Source organism: Camelus dromedarius, chromosome 2 (genome assembly GCF_036321535.1).
Source record: "Camelus dromedarius isolate mCamDro1 chromosome 2, mCamDro1.pat, whole genome shotgun sequence".
Classification (NCBI taxonomy): Eukaryota; Metazoa; Chordata; class Mammalia; order Artiodactyla; family Camelidae; genus Camelus; species Camelus dromedarius.
Window position 1 is genome coordinate 61301839 of NC_087437.1, and position 14075 is coordinate 61315913.

At 44.9% G+C, this 14075-nt stretch overlaps 1 protein-coding gene across 4 annotated transcripts in view; it reads left to right on the forward strand.

Annotated features, from left to right (window-relative positions):
- Window positions 1-2612: 2612 nt before the first annotated feature.
- The window catches only part of TNK2 (tyrosine kinase non receptor 2), a 42209-nt gene continuing 30746 nt past the window's right edge, over window positions 2613-14075 (forward strand). For 3 of the 4 annotated variants that reach the window (XM_064494226.1, XM_064494231.1, XM_064494232.1), the window contains exon 1: window positions 2614-3852. The gene's annotated coding sequence lies outside the window, so the exon portion shown is untranslated. Of the gene's footprint in view, window positions 3853-14075 lie in introns of all 4 variants that reach the window. The other variant, XM_064494229.1, reaches the window with a different exon arrangement.

The window sequence follows — 14075 nt, forward strand, 5'->3', positions numbered from 1 at the left end:
GCTCAGGGGTAGAGCATGTGCTTAGCATGCACGAGGTCCTGGGTTCAATCCCCAGTACCTCCATTAAAATAAAATAAACAAACTAACCTAATTACCTTCCCCCCAAAAGAAAGTAAATCATGAATATGAAAGGCATGCTCAAAGATTAATACATTTTCTTTTAAAACTTACATTTGGGAGACTTCCGGATGCTGGTTACATTCTGTTTCTTGAGCTGGGTGCTGGGTATAATCATTTTGTAAAATACCCAAGTCTTTGCACTTCTCTGGTTGTATGTTATATTGCAATGAAAAGTTCAAAACCTTATATTCTGATATTTTCTATTCTATTATTGTCCTCTTTCATTAAAAAAAAGCCAGTTAAAACCCACTAATTCAATTTTACCTCCCACTAATAGGTTCAAACTAGTTTAAAAAACATCGCTCTATTTATAAAACAAACAAACAAAAACCTTCAGGGCAATCACTCAGCAGCATTGACCACTCCTGGCTGAGCACCCGCTTGCAGGTATGAGCCAGGCTGCCTTCACCACCCATAACTGCCTTCCTTGCCCTCCTGCTTACCCTGCATACAAGCATCTCACAGTGGAGATTCTTAAGGGCACTGCCTCCAAGACTCCCTCAAGCAGCTTGAGCCGCCTCTGCTTAGAACTAGACCTGACAAGCCCTTCTCCCTGAAGAGTCACTCTGCTATGGGCAGCTCTCCTCAAATTCCAGATCTGGGAAAAGACTGGCACAGGCACGTTGGAGGGTTGGGGTTATCCCTACAGCTACCTCCTGAATCTCCTGAGCCTTGTGTTTTTAAGACTGCATCTCATTTCTTCCGTTATGCTGTGAGCCCTCTTTGGGAAGAGTAGTCTCCCCAGCTACTAGTACCAGAGTTGCAGAGAAGGAGACAGGCTCCGAGACAATGCCCCAGTGCTCAGTGTGGTGGTGAGGACAGTCCAGGAGCTGGGACTAGGCAGGATGGAAGAAGGGAGCAGGAGACCTCTTTCCTGTGAGCCTAAAGCTCCAGATAACCCTGTACTAGGGATGTCAGAGGCATGGGTCTGGCTCTTGAGAGCAACTGGAGGGCAGATGGAAGAATGGGGAATTGGGCTGCATGCTGGTTGGTCCTGATGGGTGATTTGACCCCTTGCCTTGTTTCATTTATAACTTGATTTACCAGCAGAGAAATTGGCTCCAAATCAGTTGTTTGCATCTACTGATCCTAAAAATCTAGTCAGACCTGATGTTTCCCAAAGCTTCTGGCTTTGGTGTTGATTTGTTGTGCCTTAGTGCTTCAGAGCAGACTGTGGAGTTAGAAAACTGGATGTGAATCTTGGCTTCACTACCACCAGCTGTTACTTAAGCATGTAGAGCCTCAGTTCTATCACCTGTGGAGTCCTGCCTGCCCTAGACCCTCTCTTGGCCCAGGTGGGGTGCATTCAACCTCCTGCTCAGTGGCGCTGGCTCCATGGGAAAGGGCATCCTTTATACACAATTATCAAACGATTTAGTAGAAAGTTGCCCTGCTCACCTCACAGGGAAGGATGCCATGACCCAAATCTATCCAGTCCATTCCCCCCACAGTGATCTAGAACACACCCCCTTCTCATTGCCCTACTGTCCTCAAGCCAGAGCCCTTGGGCTCAGTGCTAGAAAATAGGAGTGCAGATACAATCATCCTTTACACAGTTCTCTGATGTCTGATCATTGGGACAGTTGTGTCTAGAGTTGTTTTATTATTATACCCATTTTATAGACGAGTACAGTCAGTAACAGGGCCAATGCACCTTAAGCCTTTGGGTGCTAAGCTATATCCAAAGACTGCCTCCTGTTGGACTAGGATCTGGGTATGCAGGTTGCACTGTCACTGGGAAAAGGAGCTCTCAATTTTCTCCTCCTTTCTGAGTAAGGGCCCAAGAGGGAGAAGTGCAGGAGGGAGGAAGGCCCCCTTTGCCTGGGACTGTTTCTGCCTGTATTCCCACCAGGAAGTGTCACAGGTCTGAGCCCAGCTCTCCTTTATTCAAGTGCCCCCTTCTCTCCCTTGGCCCCAGAGAAAGGATAGAGGCAGCTCAGGTTCACAGGCCTCTGGGCTGCTGCTGAGAGATTAGGACTAGAGTCTCTCTCTGCAGTCAAACACTAACTGGATTGGTACCTTGGAAACTTTCCAAACTTCCTCATTTTAGAAACGAAGCAACTGAGGCCAGAAGGAAGTGATTTTTTTTCACGTTATCACATGGTAAGTCAGCAGCAGGTGAACTGCTGCTTAGCATTCGAGACTCCTATTTCAGTGCTCCTCCATTGGGCCCGGTTGACTACACCAACTCAGTGTGAACTCCCTACCTTCTGCTTCACCTCTCCTCCTTTTGGCTCCTCAGGAAGGCGCAATTGGTGCCTCTGGTGAGACGAAGTGGGCAGAAGGAGAACTGAAGGAGTGGGGAATGGGAGGAGTGAGAGGGGCCTGGCCCCTTAAGGGGGTGGCCCAACGCTGCCGGGCTCCGCCCCACTGGGGCGGCGCAGGCGCAGGCAGGCATCAGGAACTCCGGCGGGAGGGCGGCGCTCCTGGCTCGCGGGCCGGCGCGCGGGGCCGCAGCACCTGCGGGGGCCGGCGCAGGGCGCGGCGCCCGGGGGGCGGACGTCCACGCCCAGAAGCGAAGGCTGGGAGTGGGGATCGGGACGGGAGGGCGGGCGCGGAGCAGGAGGGGACGCGACCCCGCTGCCCCCTCCCCCGAGGGACCGGACGGAAGAAGCCAGGCGAGGGGGGCGGTGTGAGCGGGCGCGGAGGGCAGCACCATCTGGAGGGGCGGGACCGCGTGGCCTCTGGGGGGCAGGCGAGTGCGTTGGGCAGTGCCAGCTGGGGGCCCTAGGCCAGGGGCGCAGGAGGAGCGGGGCGGACTCAGCCCCGCGCTGCCGGAGCAGCAACCGCAGCGGGTCGGGGTTCTCAGCTGGGGCCCGCAGCAGCTCCGCGGGCTGAAGCTCGGCGTGGAGGAGCAGGGGGGCGTGGGTCCGGCGGTGCAGGAGGAGGGGGAGGTGGGCCCGGGGGTGCAAGAGCGGGGCGGTCGCGGCCACGAGCCCAGCCTGGGGGTAGTGTGGGGGCCGCCGGACGGAGCGGACTGGAGGCATCCGCCGTCGTGGACGGGCTCTGCGGGCTGGCCTGTGGTGCAGGAGGAGGGGCTAGGGCCCCGCAAGCAGCACCAGGAGAAGGGGGGAGCCAGCCCTGCAGTGCAGGAGCGGGGAGAGGCCCTCGCCGGGGTGCAGGAGCGGGGGGAGGGGAGCCCACGCAGGCTGCTGCAGCACCCCGAGCAACTGTCTGAGTTCGGAGACCGCTCCTGGGAGCGCAGAGAGGAGCCCGAAAGTTCTGGGGAGCAGTACTGGGAGAGCTGCGGGCACAGAAGGGAGGCGGTGGTTCTGGGAGAGGCCCCGGCACGTCGCAAGAGACTCGAGGTAGTGGGGAGGGCCCGGCCAGTGGGGCCCCGGGGGCCTGAGGGGGAGGGGCGCCTAGGGGTGCAGGAAGCGAATTGGCTGCCTGGGGTGCAGGAAGGACAGGTGGTGCGCGCTGTCCAGGAAACATACCTGGACGGGAAGGGGTCTCCGGAGGGAGAGGGGCCCCCTGAGGGACACAGAATCCGGAGGCGCAGGCGGAGGAGGAGGTGGTAACCCCCAGGTCGGCTGCTCAGTATCAGGATTAGGGCAGGGCCGAGGTGAAAGCAGGATGTAGGGGTTTGGGGAGTGGGGAGCAGAAGAGCGTCGTGAACCTGGGAGCTTTGGAAACCACTGTCCGAAAGCAAGCGTCTTGCTGGATCCTTTTTTGCAACCTCAGCCGGAACATCCAAAGCTGTGTCTGCAGAGAGGCAGCAGAAGGCCTCAGGTAAGGAAGCCAGTCCTGTTCTCAGCAGAAATTGGTGTGTTTGGAAGGAGGGGGCCGCAGTTATCTCAGGAGAGTGTAGTCTCCAAACTGCCCTTGTTCATTCCTTGTGTTTAAACCTGGAGAAGGAGGAAGCGGTGCAGTTTTCAGCAGCAATGCAGGACCCCTCCCCCCAGTACTGTATGTGCCAACTGGAGTGATGGGACATTTCCTTAGAGTCTAGACTGGTGGTGAGACTGTCTGGGTGGCTGCCAGGCCTGGGCAGAAGGAAGAGGGGGGAACCCCAGGCTGAGGTTGATGAGGAGGTAGTCACCCCTCTACCCGTCTACTGGTGGAGATAGGGGTGCCTCTGTGCCATAGCTGGGGTGGTGAAATCAGCACAGGCTGCCGCACGTCCTCAAAATACATTCCAAAAAAGGGAAGGGGCAGCATTATATTAAGAGGACCTTATCTTTTAAACCTGTTGGCCACGTGAGCTGAGATGCAAGTGTGGCAGCCAGTGACTTGGGCACGAGCCTGACCCGTGCCAGACACACCTTCTTGTCACATTTGATTAATCCTGAGGGCCCAGAGCCAAGGATGAATAGTGGGCAGAAGAGCAGAGAGCTATCTCTGCCTCCATGTGGGCTCTTACGACCCAAACCTGAAAGTGTGGGAGAGGAGGGGTTATCTGCACTGATGGTCTGTGGGTATCCTCTGTGGCCCAGACCTCAGCCCCACCCTGTGGAGGTGGACAGATGGGCAGCTGTGGCATCATGGGTTTTGTACCAGTCAGGGCCAGCTCCCAGCCCAGCTTAGAGTTGGGGCTTTGCAGGGATGGGGGCTAAATTTGGCCTCCTGTTGACTCCTTCGTGGCCTGGGTGCCAGGCCTTTTCATTCCTGGCCCCAAGGAGCTTGACTGGCCACTTGTGGGCCTCATCCTCCTAGGGCTGTTCACCTCTTACCTAGCACTGTCTTGAGTTCTTGTTTCTCTAGCCCTCAGGTGGGGGTGGGTGCCTTAGCTGAGATCCATCTCTGCCCAGCCCAAGGGAGTAGCTCTGATTCAGATGGCCCCCAGACTCCTGTCCCAACCAGACTGGGTGGAGATAGTCCTTTCCTGTCGGGGCAGGGGGAGTTGGTGGTGGCCTCCTAGGCAGGCAGCTGCTGGAATTATGCTGGAGAAGCCGGTTAGCCTGGTCCTCATGCAAACCTAAACTTGACTGTCAGCTTCTTCATCCCACGCCTACCTGTCGTCCTACCACCCAACTCATGCACCGGAAGTTCAGCTGCTATATCCATGGCATCTGCTTCTGGGATGGCCAGACTGGTTCTGGCTCTCTGGCTTCAATAGAGAGAATTGTCTGTTCTAAACACATACACCCAAGCACACATCTTCACCCTGTTTCAGGTTGACTCTTGAATCTGTGGTAGACGAAGAGAGGGAGAAGGACTTTGGCAGATCTAGGTTATCAGCTGTGAACCTCTTGAGGCAGAATAACGTCTCTGGGCTTCAGTTTCCTTGTCTGTGTGGTGGGGCATGTTTTTCGCCACTCAGTGTCCTGAGTGCAGAGGGCTCGGACCCTTCTTTGTCGATCCGGTGCCCACCATCCCAGGAGCTGTGATGGTAGGGAGGAGGGGTCAGTGCTCCAAGATCATTTCCTCTGGCCTCTAAGCTGACGATTACCCCCTGCCTTGTGCTTTATTCTGGAAGCTGAAGTGCCTTTTTGTTTTTAATAATAGCTTTATTAAAGTATAATGACATATGGTAAATGGAATCTATTTAAAACATAATTTAACAAGTTTTAACATATGCATATACCTGTGAAACGAGATCAGTCAAGGTAATGAACATACCCATTATTCCCAACCCCCTCAAAGTTTTTTGTGCCTGTTTGTAATCCCTCCTTCCCACACCTCCTTTGCCATCACCCTTCCCCAGGTAACAATGATCGGCTCTCTGTCACTGACATCAATTCACATCACCTAGAATTTATTTAAGTCGAATCATACAGTATGTGCTCTTTTTTTGCCTGGCTTTTTTCATTCAGCATAATTATTTTGATAGTCATCCATGTTGTCATGTGTATCAATTGCTCATGTCTTTTTATTGCTGAAAAGTATTCCATTGTATGTGTATACCACAGTCTGTTTATCCATTCACCTCCTGACAGGTTTTTCTCAGTTTTTGCTTATTACAGGTAAAAGTACTATGAACATTTGCATAAGTCTTTATATGGACATATGTTTTTATTTCTCTTGGGTAAATCCTTAGGACTGAAATAGTTGGATCGTATGGTGGGTGTACATTTAACTTTTAACAAACTGCCAGGCTGTTTTCCAAAGGGTTGTACCGTGTAACATACCCACCAGCTGTGTAGGAAAGTTCTAGTTTGTTCACTACTTTGTCAACACTTGGTATGATCAGTCTCTTTAAATTGAGACATTCTAATAGGTCTGTAATGATATCTCATTTTGGTTTTGATTTGCATTTCTTTAATGACTGATGTTATTGAGCATCTTTTCCTGTGCTTTTTTTGCCATGTGTGTGTGTATCTTTGGTGATGTGTCTATTCAACTTGTTTACCCATTTTATAGTTGTGTGAAGTTTTTTTTTTTTTCCATACTAAGTTTTGAGAATTCTTTATATACTCTGGACACAAGCCCTTTATGGGATATTTGATTTGTAGATATTTTATTCCAGGCTCTGGCTTTCATTCTAATTTTTTTTAACAGTGTCTTTTTAAGAGCAGAAGTTTTATTTTATTTTTTTATTTTTTCTTTTCTTTTATTGAGTTATAGTCAGTTTACAATGTTGTGTCAATTTCCAGTGTAGAGCACAATTTTTCAGTCATACATGAATATACATATATTCATTTTCACATTCTTTTTCACTGTGAGCTACCACAAGATCTTGTATGTATTTCCCTGTGCTATATGGTATAAACTTTATCTATTCTATATATACCTGTCAGTATCTATAAATTTTGAACTCCCAGTCTGTCCCTTCCCACCCACCTCTCCCCTGGCAACCACAAGTTTGTATTCTATGTCTATGAGTCTGTTTCTGTTTTATATTTAAGTTCATTGGTGGCCTTCCTTCTTCCTTCCTCCCTCCTTCTTTCTCCCTTCTCCCTCCTCCTTCCTCCTCCTTCCTCCTCCTTCCTCCTCCTTCCTCCTTCTTCCTTCTTCTTGATTCCACGTATAAGCGATCTCATATGGTACTTTTCTTTCTCTTTCTGGCTTACTTCACTTAGAATGACATTCTCCAGGGACATCCATGTTGCTGCAAATGGCATTATGTTGTCAGTTTTTTATGGCTGAATAGTTTTCCATCGTATAAATATACCACAACTTCTTTATCCAGTCATCTGCCGTTGGACATTTAGGCCGTTTCCATGACTTGGCTATTGTAAATAATGCTGCTGTGAACATTGGGGTGCTGGTGTCTTTTTGAATTAGGGTTCCTTCTGGATATATTCCCAGGAGTGGGATTACTAGGTCATATGGTAAGTCAATTCCTAGTCTTTGAGGAATCTCCGTACTGTTTTCCACAATGGCAAGAGCAGAAGTTTGAAATTTTAATGAACTCCAATTTACCAACTTGTTTTATGGATTATGCTTTTAGGAACTCTTTGCCTAACCCAAAGCATGATGGCTTTCTCCTATAACTTTTATAGTTATGAGATTTACATTTAGGTCTACAATCTATTTTGGGCAAATTCTTGGGTTAGTATGTGGTGCAAGGTATGAATTGAAGTTCAGTTTTTTGCATGTGGAGATCCAGCAGAATTTCTGAATAGACTTGTTTCTTCATGGAATTGCCTTTGTACCTTTATTGAAAATCAGTTGTATGTGTGTAGACCTAAATCTGAATGTTTTGTTCTATTGATCTGACTTCTCTATCTTTATCTCAGGACTATACTCTCTTGATCACTGTAGATTTTATAGTATAGTAAGTCTTGAAATCAGGGAAGGATCTTGAACTTTGTTTTTCCTTTTCAAAATTGGCCGTAGTTATTCTAGATTCATTGTACTTCCATATACATTTTAGAACAATTCGGTAATTTCTACCAAAAAGCCTGCTGGGATTTTAATTGAGATTGCACTGAATCTAGAGGTCAATTTGTGGAGAATTGACATTTTAGCAATATTGATCCTGACCCATGAACAGTGGGTATCCCTGTATTTATTTAGATTTTTAAGAATTTCATGTGTTTTGTAGTTTACAGTATACAGATCTTTTGTCTTTTGTCAGATACATCGTTAAGTATTTCATTTTTGAAGTAAGTAGTATTTTTAATGGAATTCAGTTTTTTAAATTTACCTTAATTGTGGTAAAATATACACAACAAAATTTACTATTTTAATCATTTTAAAGTGTATAGGTCAGTACTATTAGGTATACTCATGTTGTTGTGCAACCATCACCATTGTCCATCTCCAGGACTTTTTTTATCTTGCAAAACTGAAACTGTACCTATTAAACAATCTCTCTATTCCCCCTTCTACCCTATCCCCTAGCAGCCACATTCTGCTTTCTGCCTCTGTGAATTTGACTACTCTGAATACCTCATGGGAGTAGACTCATACAGTATTTGTCCTTTTGTGACTGTTTTTTTTCCACTTACCAAAGGTGTCCAAGGCTTATCCATGTTGTAGCAAGTGTCAGAATTTCCTTTTTTAAGGCTGAATAGTAATCCACTGTATGAATATACAACATTTTGTTTATTCATCCATTGATAGTTGCTACTGCCTTTTTGCTGTTGCCAAAAATGTGGCTGTAAGGCGGTATTGTTTTTTAAATTTCAGTTTCCAGTTGTTTGTTGGCATGTATAAATACAAATGTGTAAATACAATTGACTTCTGTATATTGACCTTATATCCTGCCAAATTGCCAACAGACTTACTCTAGTAGCTTCTTCGTAGCTTCCATTGGATTTTATATATAGACTGCCATGTCATCTGCTAATAAAGACAATTTTACTTCTTCCTTTCTGATTTTTTAAGTCTTGTCATTTCTTTTCTTGCCTGACTGCACTGGCTATATCCTCTAGTATAAGTTTGAATAGAAGATTAGACATGTTGTTCCTGATCTTCAGGGGAAAACATTCAGTCTTTCACCATTATGAATGATTGAGCTGTAGGTTTTTCATATATGATCTTTATCAGATTGGAGAAGCTACTTTCTATTCCTATTTTGCTGAGATTTTTAGTAGAAATGGATGTTGGATTTTGTCAAATGTTTTTTCTGTGTTTATCAAAATGATCATAGGATTTTCTTTCTTAGTTTATTTACATGTTGAATTACATAGCAATTTCAAATACTAAATCAGCCTCTCATTCCTGAGACAAACTCCATTGGGTCATGAGTATGATTGTTTATATATATTGTTGGATTCTGTTTGCTAAAGAATTTGTTAAGAGTTTTTGCCTCTATGTTTATGAGGATAGTTTCCTTGTAATGTCTGCAGGATCCATAATGTACATCTTTAATTTATCATCGTCTGCCTTCAAGTGATATGAGTGTAAGAGCCTTAAAATAGTATATTTTCATTCTTCTCCTCTCATGCCATTTTTGTCAAAAGTTATAATTACACATGTGATGAACCACACACTATGTTGGTATAATTTTTGTTTAAACAGTCGATTTATCTTTTAAAGTAATTTAAATAGTAATAATACATCTTAACTGTTTACTCATATAGTTGCCATTTCCAGTACTGTTCATTTCTTTTCATAGATCTGTATTTCTATATGATATTATTTTTCCTTTTGCCTAAAGGACTTCCTTTAACGTTTATTATAGGGCAGGTCTGCTGGTGTTGAATTCTTTCAGCTTTTGTATATTTTAAAAGTTTATTTAGCCTTTGTTTTAAAAAGATATTTCCATTGGAATAGAATTATAGGTCATTTTTTCTTACAGTACTTTAATGATTCTGTGCCACTGGTCCTCATTTCCCTTGTTTCTGCAAGAAATCTTCTGTCATCTTTATTTTTATTTCCTGTGTGTAACTTGTCTCCCTTGCCCTCCCTAGCTACTTTTTGAGATTTTTATCACTGATTTTGAGCAGTTTGATTTCTGTGTGCAATGGTGTAGTGTTTTTCATGTGTCTTGTGTTGGAGTTCATTGAGTTTCTTGAATCTCTTAGTTTCCATCAAATATGGGAAAATTTCAGCCATTATTTCTTCAAAAAATGTTTCTGTTCCCAACTCTCCTTTCCTTGGGAACTCCAATCATACATATTTTAGGCCACTTGAAATTGTCCTACTGCACACTGATGCTTTGCTCATTTGAAAAGGAATCTTTTTTCCTCCCTTTCGTTTTGGGTAGTTTCTGTTACTGTGTCTTCAGGTTCACCTAGTTTTTCTTCTGCACTGTCTAATCTGCCTTTGATTCTGTTTACCTTATTTTTTCATTTCATTCAGTGTTTTTTAATTCTAGAAGTTCAATTACAGTCTTTAAAAATTTAGTTATAATAATTGTTGTAGTGTCTTTGTCTACTAATTCTAACATCTGTGTCAGTTCCAGATTGGTTGTGGTTGATTGCTTTATCTCCTCATTATGGATTATAGCTTCTTGCCTTTTTTTCTTTTTTGGGGGCATGGCTAATAATTTTTTTATTGGATGCCAAGCAATGCATTTTACTTCGTTGGATGCTGGCTATTTTTGTATTCCTTTAAGTATTCTTGGGCTTTATTCTGGGATGCAGTTAAGTGACTGGGAAACAGTTTGATCCTCTTGGGTCTCGGTTTTAACATTTGATAGGTGGGACCAGAGGCATGCTCAGTCTAGGGCTAATAATTTCCCACTGCTGAGATCTGCCTCTCTAGTCTACCAAGCACCTCACTTTTCCAGTCTGGCTAGTGGGAAAGGGCACTTTTCCCAGCCCTGTGAGCGCCAGGCACTGTTACATCTAATCCTTCTGGGTAGTTCTTTTCACCAGCCTTGGGTAGTTTCTGCACATTCGTGTAATGATCAGAACTCAGCTGACTACTCAAGGGGGAATCTTTTACAGACCTCTGTGGTACTGTCTCTTCTCAGATGCTCTGTTCTGTGAATTCTGGCCACCTAAGTATCCCCAGAGTCTCAGCTCTATCTCCTCAACTCAGAGAGTCTTTCGGGGTCCATCTGGCTCCCTTCCCTGTTCTGTAGCCTAGAAACTCAACCATAGGGCTGAGTTTCCTGTCTCATTGGTATCACTGCCCTTTGCTTCTTAATGTCTGGTGTCTTCAAAACCATTTTTTATATTTTATCCTTCTTTTGTGTGTCTGTGTGGCATTTCAGTTAGAAGGGTAACTCTGATCCCTCTTAACCCATCTTGGCCAAAGATGAAGATTTTACTTTAATTCCCTCATTCCCACCCTTCTACTTTTCCCATCTTCCAGTTCATGCACTCTGGATGTATCTCATTTTTTTTTTTTTTCTTCATCCTACTGTCCGTGTTTATATTGTTATGGTATAGTAAACTGTGATGACTTTTCCTTTTCTGCACACCTTTTTGTCCTTCCTGGACTTGCTTCATTTGTTTGCTTAGTTTTCTATGCACCTTTCAGTTAGTCAAATTCTCTAGTAGCTATCTAAATTTCTCAGGATGTCAATTCCGCTAGGTATTCTATCAAATTCATCTTTCTGAAGAAGTCTCTTTCAGAGCCTTGTGCCCTGAAGCAGTATGGACTCCTTGTTCTCTGTCATTCCTCTCTCAGGAAGCTACTAAAGTATTAAAGTATATGCTTCCTGAGAGAGGAGAGTGAAAGGGTAGTAAATTATTTTGAGACCTTGCCAGTCTGATACTCAATCACTCAATTACCTGAATATAGAGATCTAGGCTGGAAATTGCTTTCCTTCAGAATTTTAAAGACATCGTTTTTAGGTTCCAGAGTTAACACTGAAGTCTACAGTCATTCAGGACCCTTTGTCTCCAGGATTCTATTTCCTAATCATTTCCTAATTATGTGGCTGGGTGTGGGCTTCTGCTCTCCCTTGTGGAAGATTCCTTGAACTTTATCCTCCATTCCTTCTATTGTGCTTTTGGCAGTTATAGTAGCAGTAAATGTCTGTTGACATTAAATTATCTCATGTGTGGCATGGATAAGATAGACACAAAACTACCAAATTCAACTTAAGTTTTAACAGAAACGTTGGGAGAATGGATTAGGAGTTTTGGCTAGGGAGATACCCACATTTCACTGAAAAAAAAATCTTTTTTTAAAAGAGAGGACTTGCTAAAATTTTAAGGTCTAGTTTTTTTTTTAATTAAAAAAATTAGGATAAGTGTGTGAATCTAATGAAAAAATTCTCGGCATGAATTTTGGAAATTTAGTAGAATGATTTCTCCATCCACTGACACTAATTGGACTTAGAATTGAGAATTATCATCTGTATAGTAAATAGTCTCATAAGCTGATGCTCAAGGCCATGATGAGAAGGGCCTTCTGAAAGAGTGGTCAGTGTCAGCAATGGGAGAGAATGTTTGAAAACAGGACTGCTCTGGCCAGGACCAGTGATTGGCACAGTTACAGGCTTTCTCCAGAACATTGGTTCTTAACCCCAATCTAGATTATCTGAAGAGACTTCAAGATCTGATGCCTGAGTCTCACCTAGACCAAGTTGATTAGAATCTTAGTGAGTAGGGCCCACACGTTGACCCTTTCCTACCTCCCAGGTGACTTAAATGCACAGCCAGGGCAAAGAGCTACCACTCCAGAGTTTAACGAGGGCCCTAGATTATGGTCTAAGGACGAGCACGTTGTCACTTGGGAGCTTGTTAGAAATTCAGAATCTTAGGCCCTACCCCGTATCTATGGAATCTGAATCTGTATTTTAACAAGTTTCCCCAGATAATCTGTATGTGTGTTCAAGTTTGTGAAACACTGACTCATTTATCCATTCAACAAATATTTATGCGCACTCTGCTGAGTAGGGTGGGGATAGGTCTGTTGAATATTTTATGTCTCCTGTCGTATTTATAATTTTTTATTCCCACTATTAAAAAAGTCATATCCTGTTCTTACTTTGTAGACACAGCATCTTGTGTCTCAGGATATTAATGAGCATTTTCTGTCTGAAATCTTCTCCTGCATAGTCAGTTTCCTCTTGGTTGCTTTTTTCTGAGTATTTTACCCTCTTTCATGTTAGAGGCTTTCCTTGGGTGTCTGGTAATTTTTCTTGTCTGCTCTTGGCTGAGAGTTGGGGACTACAGCGCTGGGTGGCTGTCGATGGAGCTTCTTTGTATGGTGACCTGGCTGGGAACTTCAGTGTTGGTTTCTTTATAACTTTCTTGGCCTAATCAGAGTCCCTAGAAAGGACACTCTTGTCTTTGCCAGGCAGTGGAGGCCCGGGAACAAGTCAAGAAGGGGACTGGGATCTCCACATCTATACTTCCTTGTGGGGCACGCGGTGCCCCGTTCTCAGCCGCGCCCACTGTGCCTATGCAGAGACCTGCCTTTACCCCTGCAGGGAGATCCTTGTGCTGGGTGGTGGGCACTGGGGCAGCCGCCCGGTGGCTTTGTGTTGGGGAGGGAGTCTAGGGGGTGTTACTGCTTCTTAAACAGCTTTGAACTAATCCTCTGTGTTTTTAGCACTTCGCTCTCTCACCTTCTTCTAGAGGTTTCTGGGACTGCCAGTTCCCATGCCTTCTGAGGATTCTAAGGGGTCAGTCAGGCACTTTTTACCCTGTGGTATGTGATTTTCTCAGGTCTGCTCTCCGTTATCACTGGCCCATCTACTTTCAGCTTCCAAGGCTTTGTTGTGGTTTTTTCCTCCACTATCTTTCCTGTCCTTACTTTTGCGTTCAGATAATTTCTCTTTTGGAAATTATATAGCTTCGGTGGGGTTTTGGGAAGGGGTGAAATTATGTGCGCATGTGCAATCCACTATCTTTTCCTGGAACCTCTAATCCCTCTTAAAACTTCCTCGCAGAATCCATGAATTCATTCAGTATCCAGCATATATTTAACAAATTAGACTCCAGCTCTGCCCTCCATGGGCCCAAATCCTTGAGCCAAACAGTTTAGTGTATAGGTGTATATGGACTGAATTCCGGCTTCATCTCTTACTCTCTGGGTGACCCCAGTCGCCTCTCCAGAGCCTCAGGTTCTTTCTCTGTAAAATCAGGATGATGTAGGGTAGTAAGGGGCGAGGGTTAATCAAGCAGTGAAGGTAAAGCTTTTAGTAAAGAACATGCACATAGTGTCTTCTTGAGGCCCTGAGTAGTGACTTCTTCACATTTCCCCAAACCCTAGCACCA